Source organism: Melospiza melodia, chromosome 1 (genome assembly GCF_035770615.1).
Source record: "Melospiza melodia melodia isolate bMelMel2 chromosome 1, bMelMel2.pri, whole genome shotgun sequence".
Classification (NCBI taxonomy): domain Eukaryota; kingdom Metazoa; phylum Chordata; class Aves; order Passeriformes; family Passerellidae; genus Melospiza; species Melospiza melodia.
This window is the reverse complement of record NC_086194.1, coordinates 52,193,041-52,214,088: the sequence shown is the minus strand read 5'-3', so window position 1 is coordinate 52,214,088 and position 21,048 is coordinate 52,193,041.

Genomic DNA, 21,048 nt, shown 5'->3' with positions numbered 1-21,048 from the left:
AGGAGACAGAAGATACCAACAAGAACATCAGGAGAAATGACACTTAGGAATGGAATAGTTATTTTCTCCCTTTTGTGGTGGGGAAATATCTAAATTTGGTATTTCAACTGTTGACAGAGTCAATAATTCAGATCTACTTCAATAGTGTATAGAAGACTTCTTGGTGATGTCCTTCTTCTTATATCAACAGTATTAGTTTACATTTTCCAGTGGAAAGCCAACCAGCTGTTGGTTTCTGATGCAACTTTCTCACAACATGAGCTATTATTCAGCAAGGCAGCCAAAATCCAATTGTTTCCATGATAAATCCTGCCCACATCTGAGATTACACATCGCAGTTGGAACTGTGATTTTATAACCACTAAAAAGCAGAATCAGCCAATGTGGTCAGAAGCTCAGCAGTGTGGTCTCTGTTCTCACAGCAGTATCTGTACCCAGCCCCAGGCACTACTGTGCCACGGGAGAGATGCTGGGCAGGCATCCTGCAGACCCTCCAGAAAAGCCAGCTCTGCCAAGGAGCACAGCTGGTTTAACAGAGCCCCTCCACTGTCTTAGCAGGATTATGGGATAATCCTTTTCCTCAGGGGTCACAGTTCATTTTGCCATCACAGACACATTACTGTCAGTCTAAGATGCTGGATTTACTGCTGTCTGTATCACGCAGCCTGTGAGACCTGACAAAGCACAGATCAGAAATTATAAGAATCTCCTAAAAAAGGCATAACCTAAAAAGGGCCAGTTTATATCCAGCCAGACCACCCTCCTGGCAGTTCAATTTAACTGCTCACAAGGTATGCAAACCCTCTGCTCCATTGGTAGGACTGACTACAGCTCTTCCCTTGACCCTGACAGCTCAAAGAAATAAATCCCATTTGGTTTACTGGAAATTCAGATGTGTGCAGAGCTGCAGTTTTATCAACAAGGGGTTTTCCCCAAGACAAGTTGTTAACCACGGCAGGATTAGAGCTCCTGGGTGGAAGCAGAAATGGGAGTGTGGGGAAGAAAGGAGAGACTTTCTCAGTAAACTGTAAGTTGTGCAACACTACCAGGTCTGTGAAAGTCTCTAAAGTGTGCCCTGGCTGACTTCTTCCTAAAATTTTGCCCTCAGTTAGTCAGGAGAATTCTGATTCACTGATTGTTCAGGGTATGGTGGTTACCTACAGGCTGCTTGAGAAAACTTGACACTCTACGGCCTCTCAAGATATGCATCTACAAGAGGTTGGCTTCTTTTTATCCCACAGGCAGGAAGAGGCAGAGACTATTCTCTTCATCCCTCATTCTGGTGAAACAACAATCCAGATTGAAGCAAAAGGAACTCATATAATCTGTCAAGTTCCTGTGAACATAATAACTATTCCATCTAGGTCTAAGTTACTGCCGCCTGTACAACAGCTAGTACTACAGTATTACTCCTATAGTTATCTTGGTTTTTTCCTTTCCCTTTCCTTTCCTTTCCTTTCCTTTCCTTTCCTTTCCTTTCCTTTCCTTTCCTTTCCTTTCCTTTCCTTTCCTTTCCTTTCCTTTCCTTTCCTTTCCTTTCCTTTCCTTTCCTTTCCTTTCCTTTCCTTTCCTTTCCTTTCCTTTCCTTTCCTTTCCTTTCCTTTCCTTTCCTTTCCTTTCCTTTCCTTTCCTTTCCTTTCCTTTCCTTTCCTTTCCTTTCCTTTCCTTTCCTTTCCTTTCCTTTCCTTTCCTTTCCTTTCCTTTCCTTTCCTTCCATATGAACCTGACACTGCTTCAGTCCTGTTCATTCCCTCTCTAGAGAAAGGCAAAGTACCAGAACTACCAAAAGCAATATCAGAAGTGGTGCTTTAGTATGTTAACAAGGATTATTTGGCTGTGAATATTACACGCATTTTCCCCTCCTTTTTAGTCAGACCACAGGTTTCATCAGAGGATGTCAGTAATGCAAATTTCTACCAAATGCCAAAAACCAATTTCTGTCTTTTTCTCTGAAGGTGGTCTTTCATTTGGGCTAACTCCATCTGCATGCCACATCACAAAGCCACACCACAATCTGGCAACCAGACTAACAGTGAGTAACATCCAGGCAGACATGGTATTTTTTGGAGCAACTTTACGTAGAGTTTCCTTACATCTACTTGGGGCCAACCCCAGCCACAGCCCGTGGCTGTGCTGCAATGAAAGCCCCCAGCATTGCTCCTGATGGGCACATCATCTGCTCTGTCCTGGACCCTGCTGACACTCACAGGCACGGGTTCCTGCCCTGGCCACACGCAAATCTTCTTCTTTGGTGCCCTCTCATCCCATCCAGTGAGCACCCAAGCTTTGGTACATAAAACGGTAACACCCATGTAGGGAGTAGGTGTCAAGGAAGATACCTCTCCTTCACAAACATAGGGAAAAGGAAAATCTGTGTCCTTGGCCAGGTACCTGCTTTCTCCTATCATTTTTAAATGGTAGGAGAAATGTCAGACTGCATCTATTACTAAATGCAAGGTAAAAATAAAAGGCTTCTGCTACATACCAGACTGATTATAGATCAGGGACTGCTAGTGATGGTGATTCATCGCCTTGCAATGATTGTCTAGGAAAAAAACCAGCAGGGATTACTCTCTGGCCCTGAGTGTCAAACTAGGTTGTCTTCCTCTCCAATAAAGTGCCCAGGCTCTTATGAATACAGAATTTCTCAGGTACCACAGTCACACCCCAAAACCCAGTACCCTCAGCTAAGAGATATTTTGGTAATTTATGGCTCAGCAGCTCCTCATATGGCTTCCCCTCAAGGCCTTTCACCATCCTTGTAGGCCTGCCCTGGAAGGTCTCCAACAACTTCATATCTTACTTCTGTTTTAGCACCCAAAAATGCACACAATATCCAAATTGAGGCCACTCAAGCAAATGACAGAGAGGGACAATCCTCTCCTTTTCCAGGTCAGTGTTTCTAGGTCTGATACTGATATCCCTCAGGACATGGGTGGCACTCCCACCTGCCAGGGCACGGCTGACATTTCCATGTCAGTCAGCATAGTGAACTCAGACTTTCTAGACTGAGCCCACACTTTTAATTTCTTCTGTTTCTCTTCCAATCTGTATGTATTTGTGTCAAATCACTTCAAATAAGACAATGGGCATGGCAGTGGTGGGAAAGAAAATGGTCAAGTTCTCCTTGCCCTGCTGTCCTTCTGGGCACTCCTTTCCTGTTTCCAGTATATGACCTTTCTTTGAGGAGTCTCCAGGAAGATCCTACCAATTTCCTCCTGCACCTTCTGAGTGCTCCAAAGCCTGCTCTCCACCTTGTACAGGTCAGTCCACAAGTGGTTCAGAGCCTCAAACATGAGATGTGTCCCACTGACTGAGGAGGCCTCCCCCAGTGACAGCCCCAGGTAAAACAGCATGTACAACCTGTAGACTTGAGAAGCTCCCTCCTTCCTTGCAGGGCTCTGTGCACAGCTCCAGCTCCAGCAGCTGCTGGCACCAAGACCTGAGGCACATCCCTGCCATTGCTGGGTGGCCTCAAGCAGGGCCATCCTTGAGTGAGCACTGCTCCTACCCCTTGGCCTGCACAGAGTGCATTCCAGCTCCCCAGATCCCTGGGAGCCGGACCTCTTCTTTTGTTGCACTCCTCTGTTAGAGAATTCCTCTCAAGGGGCTACAGAGGCTTTGGCTCTAAGTTTGTGTTGCTTTCCTTGACACACTTCCTCAGACCTGTCTCAGCTGACTGCCTGTGCTCGTTCTCTCCCTGCTCTTGTTCCCTGGGCATGGATCCAGTCCTAGCCTTCAGTTCTGTCCCTTTTGAGTCCCATTCTCCTCTGCTTGGAGGGCTACAGTACTTGAAGACACCTTGAGATGCCCCTGTTGTCACAGCAAGCCGCATGGCAGAACTGTCTTTTGTGTGCTGCTCCAGCTCGACCTTAAAACTCAAGGTGCTGCTGACTGAAAAGCTCTTCCAGAATCCTGTACTTCAGACAGCTACCAGTTTGCTTCAATTTTCCAGCCTCAATCTTTTCCCCATTCTATTTATGGACATTTATTCTGGTACTAAGTGCCTCTTAGATGGAGTAGTTAATTCCTGAAGGATGTTTTCTTCTTTAAGGCAAATATATAAAGAATAAGGAAAGCAGCCCCTGCAACAGCCCAAAAGTTGAGCAACACACCTTGGCACAGCCTCTGCTCCTGCCTACTGGCAACTTACAGATGAGGCAGTGCCAACCTTCTCAGAGGTGGGCAAGGACAAGAGAGAGTAGATGGCAAGAAGAGGCTTAAGCTGTGCCAAGGAACGTTTGGGTTGGATGTTAGGAAGAATCTTATCCCCGGAAGGGGGATTCCATATTGGAATGGGCTGCCCATGGCTGGGATAGAATCCCCACAGCAGGAGATGGCCAGGAAAGGAAAGCCTGGGTGGGGCACCCAGTGCCACACTCCAGTTGCCATGGTGGGGTTGGGTCACAGATTGGACCCAACAGCCGTGGTCCCAACAAGGCTCTTGCAAGGTGATGAATGCTGACCTTCTGTGACATCCCAGCCCCTGAGCACAGCTCGTTGGCTGGCATCCACTGCCAGTCCGTGCCCAGAGCCCGGGCACAGAGCGAGGCCAGAGCCTGCGTGGAGCTGGTGGCTGGTAGCACAGCAGGACCATGGCTGGCCGGGGCTTCCCCTGGTTCCAGCTGCTTGCGCTGCTGGTCGTGTTCATGGGCCGTCCCCGGGACACTTCCAGTCGTCCTGCTGGGTACAGGGTCACCTCGGCTCCGCTTGCCGAGGTCCCGGAGCAGGGGGATGTGGACCCCGGGACGACTCCCTTGGGGTACATGGTGCTGCTTTCTTGGGACTGCGCAGCCCTGGACCTGCTGGTGACGGGTGTCCTACTCAGCTGGTGGCTGCGCAAAAGGCTCCGGAGATTCTGGCGAGAGGTCAGGGAGGGAGGGAAGTCAGGCAGGTGGGATGGGGCTGGGAGCTGTCCAAGGCCTTGGGCCAAGCCGGTGTTGAGCAAGACCTGAGAGCCTCCATGGGAGAGAAAAGTTGGGCAGATCCCCGGGGTCCTGGGCCTCTTGGGCAGCCCTTTGGCCAAGGCTCAGAGGCAGAGGGAGGGGTTCAGCCCCTGGGCACGAATTGGGCCCGGGCTGAGCCCCAAGCACACCTGGCAGACCCTCTGACTGGGGCAGCTCAGCAGGCTGCAAGTGTCTCCCGCAGGAACCACAGCCAGCCCCAGAGGCCTCAGCCCCCAAGACCCCTCTGCCCCCTGGCATCAGGCTCCCTGTGTTGTGCCCTCCAGGAGAAGCAGAAGAGTGCCTCGGCCTCTGCAGGGATGGGCTGCCAGGGACACGGCTGCTGCAAGGAGCTGCTCCAGCTGCTGAGGGACAACTGTGTCCTGATGCGGCTGTGTGAGCGTCACCGCCGTCTGCAGAGGCCCAGAGAGCAGAGACCAAGGAAATGCGGCATTTGGAACAGGAGGAGACGCTACTTCTCCTCTTCACGCTGCCTCTCCAGGCCAGCTCTCCGTTTGTAGATCTCTGTCGGGGATGCATGACCAGTTCTCAGTCCAGGCACTGCAACATCCCCCACCATAGGTGTCAGTGAAGCCCCCCAGTCTTAGGTATAGAGTTCCCAGCAGTCTGCTCCCCCAGAAGTTGTAGTTTCTCATAGAGTTCAAGTTGCCAAAAGTTGATGTAGTCTTAGGCATAAGGTTCTCTCCCCAGTAGTCTTCGCACCCCCTAGCTGTAGCTCTTAGGAGAAGTTGAAAACAATAAAGTTCACTTTTTCTCTACATCGCTGCTGTACAGTCTTTTATTGCTGTTGCATCTGAGAGGCGACAGCCATTGCCTGGTTTTGCACCTGCGCTGCAGAGCAGCCAGAATGGGGAGACTGGGTGTGAGAGCAGTGCTTGAGAGAGAGAGAGAGAGTTTGGAAGGCAGGTAGGAAGAGGACTGTAGGCAGTATTCTCTTGCCTCCATCTTCAAAGAAAGCTTTGATTCAATCAGTGTCTGCACAGTGCCAGGGGCCCCCAAAGCACAGGGAGGTGTTGTCTGGGTGGTGTATGTCGGGGAACTCTAAGCAGTCATTTAGCAGGCAGAAGGTTGAGACACACACCAGACTGCCTAGCATTTTTTCTATTATTTTTCTATGTTTCTTCCTTTCTAGGAAGCCCTCTACCCCCTTTCGTGCTAAGTAAAGAGAGGAGCAACTTTCTGTAAAACAGAATATCCATTCTAAATGAGGTCCTTACTGCTCACAAATATTGAATAAAACAACTCTTAAATTGAACAGATGTTAGTACTCTACCAAATTACTGCAGCAGCTACTATCCATTCCTTCAGCATTCACAGAGCTTCAGAAAATTCCATCCAACCCAAATATCTTTAATTCTCATCTCCACTTGAAAACAGCCTTGCTGTCGCAGACATCTTTTTATAAAAATCCTTCTTTAGGATTTTTCCTTCTGAGAAGCTGAGAGGCCTCAGAAACAAAATGTAAACAATGGTTATCTGCTGCTGTGGAATGCAACAGGTGGATCCGTGATTGGTCTCGTGTGGATGTTTGGAATTGGTGACCAGTCACAGCAGAGCTGGTTCTCTCTCTCTGTCCGAGCCACAGACCTTTGTTTTCATTCTTTTTCTTTCTATTCTTGGCTTAGCTAGCCTTCTGAGATGAAACTTTTCCTTCTATTCTTTTTAATTTAGTTTTAATGTAATATATATCATAAAAGAATAAATCAAGCCTTCTGAACATGGAGTCAACATTCTTGTCTCTTCCCTCACGTGAAAACCCCTGTGAACATCGTCACAGCCTTGCTGCTCCTTTCTCTTCAAACCTCCCTCCTGCTAATAGCCATCACTTTAAGGGGCATCCTGCCACAGTGAGCCAGTAGCTGGAGCCATAGCACCCAAGGTTCTGCCCTCCATGTGTATTTGGGTATCTGATTATTCCCTTGGGTTTATTTTGAGCTCCTCCATTTATAATGCACCCAATAATATTTTCAGTCTGCTATTAGAGTACTTCGAGTTTATAATATCCACCTAATCCCTTGAATCCTTAATCCTCAGAATAAATTGCATTAGATGTTTCCAGCACTCATAGCCCAGAAATTTGAAAATAAAAAGCCATTTTGACTAAAAGTTCAGAATTTAAACAAATAAAGACAGCCAAAAATTGGTTCACAACACATGAATTCTAATTAATTTACAACTATCCCATTATTTGATTGGATTTTACCGTAAAGGCTCAAATCCTGTTTAGCTTTTTAGTGGCTGCAGGCCCCAACAACTGACTGTGCAGTAGGCATTTTAAGAAACAAGCCTCGAGTTTGAGTGTCAAGCCACTAACACAATGTGTGTACCCCAGGTGGCTGAAATACAGCACTTATAAAGGGACTTGCTGACATCAGAATGTCCTCCCCCTGCAGAGAGCAGTTTGGACTAGCAGGAATCCTTCTGAGAGCTCAAGCAATTCAGACAGTGATCCCCTCAAACTACCCTATGTCAGAAGCAATGCACAATTTCATTTTTTCTTCACACCATGAATTCACTTTGCCATTTTCAACTCTCCATTGAATGCCCATTCTTTTACTTCAGCAACGATTCCTGACTTTTGTTTAATGCCTAAGCCTCTCATTCTCCTGGGTAAGGAGCCAAATACATGCACAGATAGAAGGTGATTGAACATGCACAAGAGTTGAACCTCAACAACTGGGGTGTTTTTGGAGGGTCTCATGTGTGAGCTTGTACGTGGGTCAAAATACGGTATGGGAAATGCTACAAATATTTGCCAAAAAAAAAAAATACATTTTAAGAGAAGTACCAATTCTGTATGTGCCTTTACAATTTTTCTTTAAAGAAAAGTGCGCTTGCAGATGACTCCAAACTGAGCTCAGCTCTTCAACAAACATTTCTCATTTGTTTTTTCATTGGGTCAGACAACAAATCACACCTCTGAGAACCACTCTGATTTGAAGGAGTTCCAAGAGGTCTTTGCAGGTGGGCTCAGTGAACAATTTGGTTGGTCTGTGCTTTCCCCGGGGCTTAGCCCTTCCTCCAGTGCAGTTTTTGGGCCTCACATTCTGTTCCCCTTTTTTCCCAGTCTCTCTCCAGCTGCCACAAAGACAATTGCTTGTTCTTTCAGGTCATTCCTGGGAGATAATTCCAGTTGTCCAGAGTCCATATATCCTACAGATTTTAAAACAACCCAAGCGATGTGGACTTGAGACTACATTACTTTTATTTCAGTTCTTGAACCATCCTTTCCACCATGCCAGTTTACAAGTGGGTTTGCACAATCTCTGCAATACTTCTCCGTGGGTGGACAGGAAAAACCAGCAAGGTTTGGAGCAAAAATGAGCAGTCCAGATAGGCTCAGGAATTGACAGCGAATCACCAGGAATCTGTTTAACCTGCCGCATCTGCAGGACCCAAACAAAGCGCAGTTAATCCGCATGAACTGAACGAGCTCTTTGGAAACTTCACCCAAAAGCGCGGCCCGTGGAGGAAGGACCGTGTTCGGAGGGCAGCGGTGCCATCTAGCGAGAGCAAGGACTCGCTGCGCCATTTGGATCCCGCAGCAGCAGCACAGAAAACCCGGATTTACCTGCTGGAAAAGCTGAAATGTTGAAAAGGTGCACCACAGGTAATAGAATGTCTTCTCGTGACGCCACTTTTTTGATAAAGGAAAGACATAAAAAGATTTTTTAGCAACACCTGAATATTCATTTCTATGGGAAGATTTCTTTGGCTTCCCTACTATAAATATATATTTTAATTATGGACTGTTCTTTTAAAATAAGCAGTAATTTTTTCAGAGCTTTGCCTTCAAGAACTTATATGACAAGTGATTACAATGACAATTGATCAGATTAAAACATGTTTCAAAGTTAATTTTAATTCTATTGCTTTGTTGACTCCAAGGAATTCTGACAGACACCTGTCTGCCTGTTTGGTACTTTAAAAAATTCTTAGGTATGATTACACACTGATAAATCTATGAAAATATGAAAGATACATTTGTATATACAGGCAAACATCCCATAAGATGTCAGACCAAAGCTGAAAGAGTCCAACTTCCACAGAGAAAAAGTCCAGGCAAAAGAGTAAATTATGTCTGAAAGAAGAAAAGATGAGATACCTTAATTATCTGAAGAGGACAGACCTCAGACAAGTCAGATGCTGCTCAAGTGTGACCTCTTTGCACTCCTGTGTCTCATAGCCCAAGGCACAGTACCATGGGGGTGTACTGTGATTGTGTTACTATGAATATGTGTTCATGTGCGTGTTTAGCATGAGCTGCAGAAAAGTGCTTAGAAACCTAGACACCTTTGTGGCTGTTTATTCATGTCTTGCATCTGGTTCCCCTGTTGTATATTGGTCCCAAAAGTTTAGTTCACAGATTGCCACTTCCTTGTCATTATTAAATCCCAGTAGACAGAGAGATTTGTGAGGAAGAGTGAGACTTGTGAGCAGGTACATTGTGAAGGGAGAAAAGCCTGGGATTCCTTTGTTGGGGATCCTCCTCAGAGGCACCAGCTGGGGCTGTTTGTGTGTCACTGTGCCCTGAATAAATGGCTTTATGGAACGAGACGTCTGACACTGCCATGGGAAAACCAGGGTTGAACTGGTGAGGAAACCTCACCTGACTGTGTGAGTGGGGGATGTGGGGAGTCAAGCTGGGCTTCCACTGGAGCCGCCCGCTGTGCAGGGGCTTTGGTCACAGCGGTGAAAGTCTCTGGCCTTGGGAATGTGACCAGCAGAGAGGCTTGAGAATCATTAGACCATGAATTTTCCTTAACATTCTTTTAAGCCTGTTTTAAAGCATGTGAGGTGACCAGTTTCTCCCTGAGACAGCAACATGCTGTTCACCTCTTGACTCTTCCCAAGCAAGGTCCTCTGCATCTTCTCAGATGAACAAATTGTGCATACCAGGATACCTTCAAGTTTGTTGTTGCAGCCTCTACAGGTCATGGTATTGGGCTCCATGAAAACAGTGGGTATCCAGCATTGCCTGAAACAGATTTCTGGCAAATACATACATATTTGTCACTCAAAATTTGCTCTTTTATTTTGACAAGCTGTAAGAAAGATCCCCTGACAGAATTATGACTTCACAGCTCACAGCTGTTATTTATGCTTTATAAAATGTCACCAACATCTGCTACTGTAGTGAAATGCAGAGCTGCAAAGCAATCTGAAGTTCAGATGTAAACAAACAAAACCATTTTCCAAACAACGGTTTAAAAGGCAATAATGCTGAAATAGCCTAAGTATTTTAAAATCTAAAAGGCTATCAATCTGTTGAATGTTTATGAAATGAGATGCATATGCAAATGGAAAACTTCAGTTTCCCAAATGTAAATCGTATGTGACTCTCTGGATAAAGTCAAGGTTTTCAAAGGTTGTTTTCTATGTTTCTATGTCTGCTGTATTGGCACTCCTGGTCCTCACATTTAATATTCACAGAAAGACAGGTGCCCCTTTACATAGTGCCTTAGGATGCATCACTTCTGGGCAATTCAGAAGTGCCACAGGCACACTGACAGTCACATCCAGAAAGGGATGTCCTGGGACACAGAGCCAGACCTACAGGCACCTCCTCTGAGGCCTCATGTCACACAACAGCCACCCTGACCTGGCTGGGAAAAGGAACATGAGTATTATTTGCCTTAGGGCAGCCAAATTACTCCAACTTTTCCTTCAAGCATCTGGAAATGGCCCTGATCAGTGAAAAAGCATCAGTTCTTGCAATCAAAATACCTGAAACTTTAGAAATGTCTTGTGAAACACTTTGTGAAAATGTAACTCCTACCACCAAGGATGCAAACCTAAATGTACATTTTCAAATACACACAGTCCAATTTTTACGACATGCAATGGATCTTCACACCTCATCTTTAGCATCCTTTGGTACAAACAACTTGCTGACCCAGAGCAGAAGAACTTGTCCTGATCTCCTAAATAAAGTACAATCTTCACTTCTTGGGCTTTTCTGAAAGGAGTCTCTGCAAAAACAATCAACAAGGGACACTGCAGAAAGCATTGGAAAGCCAAAGGCTGGACATCCAAACCACTCTGACAGTTTCTTGGGATATACTGACAGCCAGTCTCCTAGAAATAAGTTAGATGAAGAGACAATGATGAGAAAAAGACAATAATGAGAACTTTTCCCAAATGGGCAGCTCTATCCACACCCTACAAAGCTGGTGTCAGAAAAGACAGAATCCAACAGACCTGCTCTTCCCGGAGTCATGTAAACACTAGGTATAGGACAGAGCTGGTGCCAAATGTCATTGAGATATTGCAAGTGTTAAAGGAGATCAGTGAGAAGGTTTTCTCCACCTGTGGCACACAGAAGGACTCCAGGAATGGGAGCAGGTGGTGGTGGGGTGTGTGTGTAGCCAGGGAGCCTTGCACAGAATAGAAGCAATAGTAGACTTTCTACCCTGAAACGCACACTTCTCCACCAATGCTTTGAGGTAACCAAAGCTGCACTTACCAAATTTCCTCCCAGGATCAGAGTTTTAGCTTGGCATAGGCAACCTATCAGCAGGATCAAGGGAGTCACCATTGCTAGATATCCTTTAAAAAACAACATCTTGTAAACTTCAAATTTTCAGAGAAAAGTGCAGAGAGAAACACAGCTACAGATGGCTCACTACCCTGAGGACCCAGGTGGAGAAGCAAAACTTGGAGGTGCACAGGGGCTGATAAATTAACCTCTGTACTGCCTGTGTGTTCGTAGAGGTTAGATCTGATGGATGCCCTGAGGTTGTCTGTCACCTTCCAAGACTATGACTCCCAAGCCTGGCTAGGACATGACTGGAGCTGGGGATAGCCAGAGGATGGATTTTGAAAACAGTACTAGCTATGGATGGCAGGGTAGCAATTCCACCTAAGGTTTGGGATTAAGGAATGGAAAAAAAAAAACATTCTCCACTCCATGGACAGTTTCAAGGACTTCAGTGAGATATTTAATGAAAGTGCTAAGATCACAAGCAGCTTCAAGAAAGTTCAAGAGTCTAAGGACAGACAAGTAAAGATTATCTTGCTAAAAAACTTGTAGAGGTAATTAAGAACCACACAACACTGAAGAACCTCTGCATTCTTTGAGACATTCAAGGTGTGGCAGAGAATGTGACACCATCACAGACAGTACTGTAAATGATTTAACAAAGGGTGTCTAATAAGAAAAAAATGCAGATACTCTCTGCTTGACAACTAGTAGTAAGGTAGGCCAAAGCCATATGACTGTTAAACTGCAGACAAGAGGCTGAGCCAGGATCTAACACCCAGGAATAACATGGAGTCCTGGGAGCTCTCAGAAAAGAAACTAAAAATGGTCCAAGCAAATAAGAGGAACTGAGGCAGAAGCACATTCTTCTCTGTTTCAGCTACATGCTGGGTGAGCGCAATTTCAGAATTAAAGGACTGGCCTCGTTATTGCAGCCAACAAAGACTACCTGGCTCAGTGCTCATATACAGGTAGCCCTATAGTGCAGTGATGTTGCAGAATTAGGGATGTTTAAGATTCACTTCACAGAAAAGACAGGAGTTATGTATGAAACTTTTAATCTTATACTCTTTCAGTCTAAAAGTCAGGCCAGCCAAAATCATATTACAATTTTTCAATGTCTTAACAATTGCAAGACTGGAACAAGCTGGTATTTGCCATTTATTTCCAGAGTACATTGCTAGTCACAGGAAATCTGCAAGTGACTCCCAACTGTCATTCTTTATCCTCTCCTGTAAGGGAGGACATGGAGCCTAAGAAAGCTACAGGAGAGCCCAAATTGCTCAAGTCCTCTCAAGTTCTCTATTCAAATCTCGTTCATCTAGAACAGCTTCACTGGATTATTAATGCTATAGTCCATATCTTCTGGCCCTCTCTCATATTGCAACCCCTGAGAACTAAGGCATTCACTGCTCTAGGGTAAAAGAACAGAAAAAGTAATCTTGGATGTTTTCTGAAATACATTTTGCAAGTATTTTAAAAATCAGGAGTTTTATTAGCATCACCTCTCCCAATCCATGACAAACTACAGACCACCAGTAAGATTAGCACTGAAAAGCTGCTGATGCAATAAAAGACCATAACTTATGTAATTGAAGCTGTGTATTTTAAAGGCCAAAGGCATCAATAACGCTGAATTGACAATAACAAAGATTTGTCAGCTTTTAAAAGCCTTAAATCTGTGTGGTAGACAAGCCATAGATTTTTCAGCATTTAATATAATTTTAAACAGCTTAATGATTAACAGACAATTGATTACAACATGTTCAGTGGCCAGTATGTTTTACAGGTTCATGCCTATAAGCTATTTGTAGGAATCTAAATACCACTTTACCTGGACTGAGGCCCCAAAGGAATAACAAGAACCTCTGCAATGTACGGGTCAGACCCTGTAGATACCACAGTCAAAGCTGGAATACTACCCACCAGGCCCCCTTATCTTGCACCCAGAGTAGAACAGGATCCATACTTCTTCCAAATGAGCTACCTAAATAACCAGAGGAGATAGGCTGATACAGATAAATCACACTTTTGTCCCTTGAGTCAAAGGATGTTTAGTTTTGCAATTTAATTGCCCAAGGGGCTTAATGCAGAAGTGCATCAAGAAGCAGCAGAAAACAAAAAACAAAAAACCAAAAAAGTTCCTGTACTTTGACAATCTAACCAGTCCATCACTGCTTTACCTTGCATTTTCTGACTCCTCAGCTCATCCTTCCCTTTAGTTCAGATCCTTCACACCACCTTGCCACGTTTTTCCCCCACTACTGACATTATGTACCACACCTGAATATTCCCTGGCTGCATCACTGCAGGGATGACACCTCCTTATCCCCCTCCTACAGGCAGGATGTACTAAACAAGGTTTTTTTCCCTAAGCACATGAATTCTAAGAAGATAACTAAGGGTAGTTAAGGACAGACTATTCTTTTATAGTGAAAACCAGGCTTAGGATTGAGTGAGGACTAAGTCCTAAAGGAATGGTTGCAGAAAGGAGCGTTAACAGCGATTGAAAGACAGACCAAGCAGCGTGATGCTGCAAGGACGTTTATTGACAAAACACACAGATATTTGTACTGTTTTAGCCTCTCCATAACAATTTCCAATTGTTCTCTCCACGTGTGATTTAGTACATAGCAGACCATAATGTACACTTTCTCTTTTGCACAATTACCTACCACAGCAAGCTGCTCTGTTCTTTGGGAGGGGGACAGAGTTTCTGCAGTTCCTTCTTTATGTATCTTTCTCAGTTTCTGCAGCTCTTTCTCACCGCTTTTTCTCACAGCTCTTGTTGTACAGTCTCCAGCAATTTCAAGCATACTGTTCATGTCATTTAACTCATTCTGCTCTGCAGCAGAGGGTCATCAGTGAGTTGGGATTGAGCAGCTAAGAGCCTGCTCTGCTAGTGCCTGGCATGGGTAAAAGTGTAAAGAAACTACTTATAGGCTCCTTAGCCAAGAGAAACTAGAAGCCAGGTGATGTTTATAAGCAACACTGCTGCATAACGTACAATTACTATTTTACAATGTTAGGTTCCTACAGGTTTATTTTTATGCAAGAAGAGTGAAATATTAAATCCAAAAGAACTTCAAAGATGAGGACAAAAATGCCTTTTTCATGGCTTGACTCAGCATTAGGTTCTAATTAGGATTACAGCTCTTAGAGGCCCAGAGCAGGCATCTTTACTCCAGCTGCATAAATTCAGGATAATGAAACTATATTATTTATACTTATGAAAGACATATCATATAAAGTTCTCTGTCAGGAAAAGTGCTGTGACTACTGCTGTTGACTTGAAAACGGTAATATTACAAATGCCAGTACCAAACAGCTGGCCGGTGCTTTACAAATGAATTTATAATGGTAACCCAGATATCATTCAGATTATGTACAATGAATTTGCTAGAAGATAAACAATTCAATAAATAGCATTACCAGGATAGCAGTGTGTCCACACATTGAGACAGATGCAAAGTTCAAATCTGCAGATATCATTTGGGGGAGACTATTTAATACTTGACTAATTTAGCGAACAATTTGAAAAAGGTGCTAATTAAAATGTGCCTGGGGCTGTCAGCTGCTGCCAAAATTGCAGAGATGGTCCATTGAAATGTTTCCACTTTGTTATTAAACCAAGTACTTGGACTGGTTCAGGCAAACAGACACCAACTTACCATGATGTTAGCAGAACTCACTTTTGAAACTTCCTATAATTGCAACATTTTGGACAGTTCTGCAATATTAAGTCCATGATTAAATGGAAGTGACACCTGGGTAAAAAAGCTAGCAGAAAGTGCTAGATCTTCAGGTATTTATTTTTTAAACCAGCACCACCTTGCAAGATTCTATCTTTTCAGCAATAATGAAAGTAATTGATTTTTATCTTACTAGGAGAGGAAGTGAGAGAAATTAGATTTACAAGCACTTCATTGCCTTTTGCAGCAGTTACTGATAGGACTCGGGAACACTGGCAAGTTTGTGTTGAAAAACTGCTGGATACATTTGTGCCACTTCAACAGGTGATTCCCCAAATCGTTTTCACTAATGCAGAGTTGGACCAGTACTAGTGAGATAGAGAAGCAGAATAATCGACAGAATCTTACTATTCCTTCTGCAGGAACAAAACATCTTACTGAGAATGCTGTAGATTCAGACAATAGCCAGGAAGGTCTGCAGCTCCTTCATGCTGTGAAAAACAGCTTTGTCTTGTGAGCAGCTTTGCATGTGAGGAAGATCATGCACTCAACCGGTGACCAAGCAAAACTGCTTCTCTAGTGACCACCCCTTTCAGTTCTCAAATCACCTTTAAATCTGAACTGTCTGCAGTTCAGAGACACTGTCTCTGACTCACCTGAACAGCAGGACCTACCAAGGTTCTTCAGCAAGACTGGAATACAAGTTTCCATTTAAGTTTCTAACACAGAGAGCAAAGATTTGTGAGGGCAGAAAGGAGGAAAGGGGAAGCATTTAAAAATATCTTCAAAGGAGTAGTGAAAAGTACATAAAAAAAAAAGAAAAGAAACTTTGCAATTCTAGCTTTTTGAAGTTCAGGAATGATTCCCATCCCTGTAAAACCTTCCACTACCCAAACTCCTCTGGATTTTTTTACACTCAAGTTATTGCATATTTAGAGTGTGTTTCCAAGGTACCCTTAGAGAAAGCACATGCCGCCAGCGTGCCTGAAGCACATGGCTCCTGTACAAAACAGTGACATGTCTGCTTTAGCACAGGCACTTGGCAAAATTCAGGAGACCTCAGCAGTATCACAAAAGCTTAACCTGAGCCAAAGGGAAATGTCCTATTTAATCAGAAGGTAGGAACAAAAGACAACCAACTCTATATAGATCAACTAGGGAAAAAAAGAAGTTAAAAAAACTAGGGCCAAGAAATTATTTTGCCTTTCAGTTGTAGGAAAGTTTTTTCCTGCCTGTCCAGCTCCATCCTTTCAGCTACTCAATTTTCCCTACCCCTCAAATGGTTCTCACCCTTATGAAGCAGTGTCTCCCAACTTCTCTCAAATTTTTAGAGTTTTACAGCAGGAAAAAGCTGAAGAAACACCTTTTTAACTCACAAGAAAAAGAGCAATCTGGCCCACACTCCTAGCCAGCTGGGATCCTGGACCTCAGTGGGCAGAACATGTAATGAAACAGCTTTTGTACCAAATACATATAATGATAGTGGAACTGGGGTCCAGCTCAGCCAACCCCAATCATGGGTCATGATCCTGTTACATGGAATGGAACAGACATCCTCAGCCACTAATGGAGTAGAAGGTGTGTTGGAACATCACAGAAGGGAAAGGTTTAGTTTACTCCATGTCCCAAAAAGGAGCATGGGCCATACTTCACGAACTAAGTGCAGATTTGCCAAAACAAATTAAAACAAGACTTTATAATGAAAAATCATCTTAAGGTTAAAGTATTTCCAATTTTAATTTTCCTCCCTTTTCTTTTTTAATCTGAAGTGCTAATTAGTATTTCCACAACCACTACTAGCATTTTTTTAAAGAAGGATTCACTGATTTATTTGTTAATATACACAAAAATCTTCACGTGGAAATTACAAAGTAAGGGCCAAGGCCTGTATCATCAGCTGCTATTTATTAGAGCAAGACAAACTAAACCTTTACAAGCACTGCATCAGAGAAACTAGTAAGCATTTGATTTTTCTTTATCTCTCTGACCTGAACAGCTGATGGAGGAATTATTATTCCTCTGTTAACTTCCCTGTATTTCTTTTGCTAGATAAAAACCTTCAGACATTTTTTTTAGCCTGAAGTACCATTTAGCAATGTCATTTTAGTGTAGTGCCCTTGTTTCTCTCCTATTTTGTCTGTCATTATACAGTCACAAATCATTATACAGTCACAAATCTCCCAAGTGCTCTCTTTCAAATAAAATGGAACACAGGCTTTTTTTAAAAAGGTCATCTTTAAAATTATATACAATAAATTCAACACCAGGAAAAATCTATTTTAACAGCACTTCTCCCTCATCCCACATTTCATCTCCATTGAATATTAAGCAGCACAAATCAAAAGATGGGGCTTGTTGGGTGCTTCAGACTAGAGACATTCCCTTTCACAACCACAGCATTGAAGTGTGATGTAGTGGCATTTCTGTAATTATCGAGGCTAAACCCCAAGACATGGACCACAAGCCCTCCATCATTTTCTCCTGACCCCCAAATCTGAGCTATCATTTTCTTCTTAACATTAATTTCCCATTTATGTTCTTCCCCTGCATCTGTACAGATACTTAAGAGGGAAATAATCTTTCTTCCTATCATAAATCATGCAGATGAGCTTATCAAGTCCAAACAGAGTCTCTGGATTGTTTAGGGGAATGAAAAGCTAAAATTAATTTTTAAATGTCAGAAGCACATAGATATTCCAATGGCTTTTCAAGATATAAATTAATCAAACACATTTATGATCATGTAGAATTAAAAAATAAAAGGTCCCATATATCTTTGCAATTTCTGAAGACTGATTTTTATAGTTATTTAGTTATCCAACAACACTGAATGTCAAGCAATGGAGCATTAGCATGACTTCAGTCAATGGGGCTGCTGCCTCTGAAAATCTGAGAAGGCAGCTCCCTGCAGCACTGTTCAACAAGGATGTCCCTTAACCTTTCCCACAACATCACCTTGCTTTCTCCTCTCATTCCTCCTTCTCTACATTATTCCCTTGTTTGGGCTGTAAATCTCTGCTGTTGTGTGGTCTTTTTTCTCTGCTGCTTTCTGACCCAGAGCAAGCTCAGATGCCCACTGGCTGCCGTGACCAACCTTCCTTGCATACAGGTGTCCACAGACGGCCACCTTCCCTGTTTTCTTAGTCTTTTTCTTTGCTTTTTCTGTCCCTCTGGAAAACCATTTGCCCCTTAAATTCCTAAAGGAAAGTCAGATTGTCCCCAAATGCTACTCCTGCTCAGACAGTCCATCCCTCCCAAAAATCTCCCTGGGGAGGAAGCCAATGTTTTGTCTTGCCTCCTATAGTTCAAATGCCTTGTGGCAGGCTTCAGAGATCCTGGGCACAGCACTGGCTGTGCCTCCTGCCCACCCACTCATCACTCGGGCTCTTCCTACACAGGAGGGGCTCAGTTCCTGCTGTCCATCACGGGATGGCTTGGGATGGGAAGGAAATAGCTCAGCAAGACTTCATATCTTAAATACCACTTTTTGTGCAGCCACAGGAAACCTGCCAAGACCACTGCAAGTGCTTTCTTCTAGCACATGGGGACTAATCCTTCAAACAAGAGAAGCAGACTGGCAGGTCCCTCCACTCTGGGACGCAGAGAGTGGAGTGCTGCCCCTGCCATCGAGCTGCTGCTGCTGAGGCCAGGCAGCACCAGCCTCATGGGAACCTGAGCAGGACCTGCCTGGGTCTGGAGCAGAGTCAGGACAGGGAAAATGGGGTTGTGCCCCACAGGGGAACAGAGAGGCTCAGAGACCTGTTCAGACAGAGCTACTGCTCTGTCCTTCCTACCACCACTTGGGGATCACACATGTGCCAACCCAGACAGAGGCTGAGCTGCCTCTCATACTGAAGTCTGTATTTTCTCCTCTCAGCTGATCCCAAAATTATGTTTGCTGCAGCTTCTGGCAGCTCACTGGCTCCTGGCATCCCACCACGTTCTGCAGGCTGCAGTGGGATCTGTGCTGTGGCAGGATGGCAGCATGGAATGGGAAAGGCTAAAGAGGAGGCTGATCACACTGTCCAAGTGTCCAGATCCAGAGGGATGGATGTCATACAACAGCCTAATGTGCCAGTAGTCAAAAGCAGATATTTATCTTGCATGTCCTCAAAAGGACAAGAACAAACTACAAACTAAAATGTGCAAGTATGCAAAGTGAAAATGTCATCAAAAGAAGTCTCTCATCCTTGGAGCACACAGAAGATGAAAACCTCCCCCCTCTCCCCACAGTGTGGCTCCAGTTTATGCAATATTCAGAAGCAAATCAGCCCTAGCACATACTGCATAGGATAACAATGGTCTTTTTACTGTTGAGGGAATGGTTATGTACTGCTTAGATGTTGCCATAAAAGCAGACTTGAAACACTGCCATAAAAATTCACCTGTGCAAGCACACCACTTTCTTCCCCGACCTTGCAAGAACCATAAAGAAGTAGAAACAAAACACCCCAGTAGCAGTCTAGCTTTCAATGAAAAAAAAATTACACATGCTGAGGAGATGTAAACCTTTTTTTATCTTCTGTAAGTGCAAATGGCTCTTTGTAAATATATTTAATATATTTAGAACAGTAACATAGTTGCCATGAGGACTGAGTCTAAGTAACCATGTATTAGTTCAAGGGCATTAAAAACCCCATAAATGCTGGAAAATCCTATGAGGAGAACAGCCAATGCTTTCTGTGCACAAATCAGGACTCTGCCTCTCTCCTAAGCTGCTGAAGTCCAAACTTGCAAGCTGGCAGGCAAAGACAAGAGCTTATCATGGCAGAGTGAAGGAAGCTGAGACAGGACAATGGACACCTTCTACCCCACTCTAGAGAATCCATAGCACAAACTTATGAGAAAGCCACATTGTTAAGACAGGCAAGATATGCCATGTTTCTCCAGAACATTTCTCCCCAGGAAAAACAAAATAGAGCATTTTGGGGGAACAAAGCTTTGTTTCAGTAAATGCTTTTAAAAATAAAAATCTAATCCAACTAGAAATCTGTGTCATAAAATGCTTCATACATGTCTTCTTTTTTTCAGGTTAAATATTTTTCCAGTCAATGCCTTTTGGCTACATCCACAGTGGAGATGGCTCACAGCAGGGCTCCTCATGTAGCACAGCTGGAAATGTGTTGATGAAGTCTCTGGTTGTGATACTGAAGGGAAAAAAAACCAAATAAGACAAAGCCCACCAAAATGCCTCTACATATGGAATCTCATTCAAAGGTTCAGCAATCTACTCTGTCCCATCACACATCATACACTATGGCTATCAGGCCCTTTGCTGCTTTCCTTAGGGATCTTCCTCTCCTCTTCCTTCCATCCTGGCAGACTGCAAACTGGCATCAAAAACAAGAGCAAGTTATACACAAATCTGCTGTGGGAGGCCTCACTGACACTCAAATCTTTCTGTGCTGGTGTGCCAATGGAAGAGATCCAGCAGAAATTGGCCACCAAAATTACGGCCCCATCTGAGAAACAGTGCTGCAGGAATTTTCATTCAAAACAAAATCCAATCCAAAGGCAGACTTTTGGAGAAAACCTGTAGAGGATCCCAAGCCAATAACCCTCCAATGCCACCTAGAGCGCTCATCTCTGAAGGAGGTAATACTGAGGGACCTGCCCTGTGGCCAGAGGCAAAAAATCCATGGAATGACCAACATTTCCCGACTGTGATGTGATGGTACTTTACCTGTAGTGAAGGCTGTCAGCAAAAATTTAAGCCCAGAAAATATTTTGTGCCCACTGAGATGCAACAGGGAGTTGAGATCAGCAAAGCATTTGCTAGACTGGCTGCAGAGGCCCCACACAGTCTGATGAATATTCATCACAGTCTGATGAATAATTAACAAACTTTGGAGACTTAATATAAACTCAAAGGTGGAGTCAACTAGGAACAGAGCTCTAGAGAAAAATCAGT